This window comes from Prunus avium, chromosome 5 (genome assembly GCF_965620075.1).
Source record: "Prunus avium chromosome 5, drPruAviu1.hap1.1, whole genome shotgun sequence".
In the NCBI taxonomy this organism is placed as follows: Eukaryota; Viridiplantae; Streptophyta; class Magnoliopsida; order Rosales; family Rosaceae; genus Prunus; species Prunus avium.
In genome coordinates this window covers 15,168,043-15,173,153 of record NC_142288.1, presented here as the reverse complement: position 1 = coordinate 15,173,153, position 5,111 = coordinate 15,168,043, and the positions used below count along the sequence as shown (strand labels likewise).

Sequence of the window (5,111 nt, the reverse complement as noted above, 5' to 3'; positions counted from 1 at the left end):
AAACTACCTCGGAAGACTCACGGTCAACCGAGGGTCAAACTTTCCAAATTTGGTCAACCGGTCCCGCGGGGCCCACGACCTCCGTTTTATGATCCAAATGTTCCTATGGGTTCCACATGGTTTAGGAAATACGTCCTGCAAGTTTGGTTCAAATCTGACAGTCGGATCGCTCGCGATCACACAATCGGACGGATATCGTAAAACACAAACTTTAATTTATTGAATCGGAACATCCGGAGCTCCAATTCACGATCCGCGAATTCCTACACGATCCTAGGAATGCCTAGATCAGCATATATTAAATTCAAGATGATCCAACGGTTCGAACCTATTGAACCCGGAAATCGTACAATAGGCGAGATCCGTTCGGGGTTCAAACGATACTCGAATTGGAATCCGAAAGTACCTATGCGCTTGTGACAACAAGGGGATCGCATCGGGACACAATGCCCCTCTGCTACAGTTTCCACGCGCCGCCAGCGCGGGTGGCCAAAGCGATAACGATCGCCTGAAAAATCTCAAAATCAAGGGCCAAGATTCCTACTGTAGGTTCAGAACATCAATTGGAGCCACTTTTGTTCTTGGACCTACCCCAAAAAGTCGACGGAAGTAGCCGGAATCGGAGGCCAAAAACTGGCAGATTTTCAATCGCTTAAACGACTATCAAAATGCAGAAATTTCCCAAAACTAACACAACCAGCAGCTAGAGCACGTCAAGAGGTTAAAAATATACCTGGATCGCAAGATTTGGTGGCCGGAGGCGTCCGAACGAGCTCCCGAAAAATCACGAAAAATCCGGCCGTTTCTTGACTTTTTTCCGGCGATACCAGCGGCGGATCGGGCCCGAAATGAGTCGGGAAAGGAAGAGGGAGAGGTGGCGGTCACTTTGGGTCCGATCCCGTGGCTAACCGTGGCCTGTGGCGGTGGCGGTGACCCTTGGAAGCCACCGGCTGAACTGAAAATTTCGAAGAGGAGGGGCTGCTCGCGGGGAGAGAGAGAGAGAGAGAGAGAGAGAAAAATCTGTTTTTATAAATATTCAATTTCGAAATAATTACGATTGTGCCATTACGTGTATTTTGATCGTAATTTTCTCGTCACAACTACGATTCGAGCCCACTACATGTCTACGGACTCATCTCGGTACAATCTACATAAAAATACCACTTACTGCCCCAAAATCTTTCTGGATTAAAAAGTGACCAAAATACCCCTATCCCGAGGGCAAAATTGTAAATTCATAATTAAATTAATTAAATCATTTAATTGGATAAATAAATTAGGGTCGGGGTGTTACATTGACTGTCTTGGCTTAACCAACAGCTCCTTTGCACATGTTATGGGTTTGTGTTTGCAAATGTTTTGTTACTTTAGTTGCTCATGTATGACTGCAAAATGATAACGATTAGAGTTTCTTTCTTGCTAATTCAAGGTAAGGATCTGTTTCAAGAATTTTATATAAGGGATCTTGCAAAAAAGGCATAAGTGCTTCTGTGGACGCAGAGATGTCTATGATTTCCAAGGTTAATGATGAAGTTTTCTTTTCTATGATTTGTGTACTTGTGAACTCTCTGTTGTTTTAGTGGACTAACACAATTTTATATCTGTGTAGCTGAAGACTGAGTGTGGCAATGAGTTTACGAGGAAATGCCAAAGAATGTTTGAGGTTGGCGTATTTCCCATATTACTTCATGTAGCTAGTTTGTGAGTAATCTTTATCACTTCATGTATAGCATGGATTTGTGATTCACCATTTGAATTTTTGTGCGAAGTTATCTATGGATTGTGTAAAGATGATATGTTTAATTGTATGCTCTGCATCTACACTTTTTCAGGATATTGAATTGTCTAAAGAGAGAAAAGAGTCCTTCAAACAATCATCCCAGCCCAGTATAGAACTCCCAACAGGCATTAGGATGAAGGTTGATGAGATGTCTATGATTTCCAAGGTTAATGATGAAGTTTTCTCTTCTATGATTTGTATACTTGTGGACTATCCATTGTTTAAGTGGACTAACACAATTTTATATCTGTGTAGCTGTAGACTGAGTGTGGCAATGAGTTTACGGGGAAATGCCAAAGAATGTTTGAGGTTGGCGTATTTCCCATATTACTTCATGTAGTTAGTTTGGGAGTAATCTTTATCACTTCATGTAAAGCATGGATTTGTGATTCACCATTTGAATTTTTGTGCGAAGTTTTCTATGGATTGTTTAAAGATTGTATGTTTAATTGTATGCTCTGCATCTACACTTTTTCAGGATATTGAATTGTCTAAAGAGATAAAAGAGTCCGTCAAACAATCATTCCAGCCCAGTACAGAACTCCCAACGTGCTTTAGGATGAAGGTTGATGTCCTTGCGAAGTGGTATGTATCAAATTTCTAACGTAATATCAGAAGTGTTGGTTTGGTTCGTTTTGTTGTGTTCAATGGGTTTCCTCAAATATGTTAACACTGCAGAAAGTGAACCCCTTTCAAGAAAATTTGACATTTTAATGTCAAGTTCTCAACTGTCACTTTTCTCGTAATATCTATATTTTACTTACAAACAATTCATGAAGTTTGGTGAGATTTGGTTACATTACAGGTCATTTCCAATTGAATTCTTCTTGCACAGTTGATAGAGTGTGTGCTAATCGCCTATTTTTACTGACTTTTTGTTTATAAAAAATGTGAACAGATTGGATTATGTTTTATTTTTAAAATTTTTAAAATTTGTTTTTCCTTAAGAAAGGGCAGTTTAGGAGAATTTAACAAAAAAATTCCCCCCTCCTAATATGTATAGACTAAACAAGATATATACTCTCGCTTACCATTCATAAAGTCTGGTGTTTGGTTTAAATTATAGGTAATTCCTAATTGAATTCTTGCACAGTTAATCAATTAGACAAGGTATATATATATATATTTGTGAATGCATTATGTTTTTAGCACATGTTATCTATCATTGAAATTATAGATTTTATTAAGAGAGGCCAAGGAACCTAACTGAGACAAGTAACTTTACCTAAGTCCTGCCTTAATTGTATTTTGCGCTATCTTCCATGTTCCCAAGGTGTTTAATTGGTGTTTTGGGACGTATACAGGAATTGGCCAACATATCCCCATGTGAATGTTAGACTTCCTCATGAATTGAATGAAAGCTAGGTTAAGAACATGCTACCTGATAGATGCTTTTGTTACTGGTGATGTTAATGTGCTTTGTAAAGTTGCGTAACTGTATCATTTTGCTTTGTTCAATAGGATATTTTCAAGGAGTTTTATCAAGAAGGCACAAGGACAGAAATTTAACGTGGCTAAATTCATTTGGTGAATGTGGTGTTGAAAGCAGCGTTTCCTAATGGCAAAAAGGAGCTTGAAACATCTCTTTTTCAGGTTGGTCACTTCTACGTCAGTTATGCTTCTGTTTACTACCTGTGGGGCTCTTTAAATTTCACTTGTTTAAGTGGATGAAAACTAATTGGTTTCCTTGCCAGACTGTTGTCCTGATGCTGTTTAATGATGCTGAGATGCAAAGCTTTCAAGATATTAAGGATTCTACTGGCATTGAGGACAAGGAACTGAGAAGAACTCTGCAGTCCCTTGCATGTGGAAAAGTTCGCATTTTGAATAAGGTGGGTGCCTGGGTGGTTTCATGCATTACCTGATTTGTATGTAAAATCTTTATTTGCAACATAATTGGAAATGCCGGGTCTTATAAATATGTGCTACAGATTCCCAGAGGTAGAGAAGAGGAGGATGATGATTTATTCGAGTATAACGACAAATTTACTGATAAACGCAACCGTGTGAAGGTACACTGGTTTGTATGTCCAGCTAGCATAACAAAATAACAGTGATTATCAGAAGGCCTCAAGCTAGCATAAGCACTAAAGCCTGATAAGTTTTAAAAGTGAATTTGTAGTTCTGAAGTTTTGCTCATGTCCACTAGAGGGTGACCTTATTTTAGAGTTGCACCATTTTGGATAGCCAGTCACATTACGAAGCCTAAATTATTTTGATTCGTGTAGTTAAATGCCTTCAAAATGAAGGAAACAGTGGAGGAGAGCACCATGGTCAATGAAACAGTAATTGGAGACCACACATACCAGGTTGACCTTTGTTTATGTCCCAGACTTTTGCAATATCACATGCTTCCCATCCTATTAGAAAATGGTTTGTGGTCTTTTTGATTGAAATTTTTTCTTTGCGTGATGTATTGGAGATTAGGGCTGCTATGGTTCGGATAATGAAATTTCGGAAAGAGCTGAGTCACACTCTTCTGTTGAATGAACTGCACCAACAGGTAAAAAAACACCTCATTTTTATTTGTCTTTATAGATAAGCATGTGTGGGCATGCCATAATGGGTTGTGCCATACAGGGTGGGATGTCTTCTTGCCAATAAGGAGGAAGACACAGATTGAAGACACAGATTGAATATCTACTTGACGGTGAATACATTTTGCGGGACAAAAATGCTCCAGAAACTTACCGCTACGTGCACTGATTTGGGAAACTCACCTCTTCTAACTGCCCTATGAGGGGAAAAGTTTTGAGTTGAGGAGGAAGAGACAGGATGCCCCCGGTTCCTTGTCGTCTGACTCATGTACAGACATATTTTTACAACTTTGTTGTGATCAATACCGCAGTGTTGTAACTTGTACATTGGTGAGGGTAATATGTGCTGGTAAAGCTCAATCAAGAACTTCAAGGTCGGGTGTTTTGGACATGCGATTTTACAGGGGAAGATGACTGAGCATTTTTTTCCTGGGAGAGAGGGGTGAGGTAAGCTTTAACAGACCAATTTTTTCTATACATATTTTTGGTTACTACAATGAACTACAAAAGAATATTAAATCCTTCCGTGTAAATTTCTTTGCCTGAATCAATGAAGCAAGCCCAAGACTCAGAAAAATTGAAGTCCTAGAGCGATGTAGACCTTCTGCTTAATTTTAGAGGTGGGGAAAGGATTAGTGTGGGAACCAAATTAAATCACCCTAGGTCAAATAATTCCTTCCATTTGAGGATTATTTGACCTAATTGGGAGTTACTCAATTTAATTGGGAGTTACCTAATTAAATTGGGAGTTACCCAATTAAATTACGAATATTCTCGTGGGAAGAAATTTGTTC

At 39.0% G+C, this 5,111-nt stretch overlaps 1 pseudogene across 1 annotated transcript; it reads left to right on the top strand.

Annotated features, from left to right (window-relative positions):
• The first annotated feature begins 1,553 nt into the window (after positions 1-1,553).
• Positions 1,554-4,836, top strand: LOC148294383 (cullin-4-like; annotated as a pseudogene). The gene is made up of 11 exons (XR_015835725.1): positions 1,554-1,663; positions 1,833-1,946; positions 2,042-2,089; positions 2,259-2,365; positions 3,085-3,145; positions 3,242-3,373; positions 3,475-3,612; positions 3,712-3,792; positions 4,009-4,089; positions 4,208-4,283; positions 4,361-4,836. The product of XR_015835725.1 is annotated as a cullin-4-like (transcript).
• Positions 4,837-5,111: the final 275 nt, after the last annotated feature.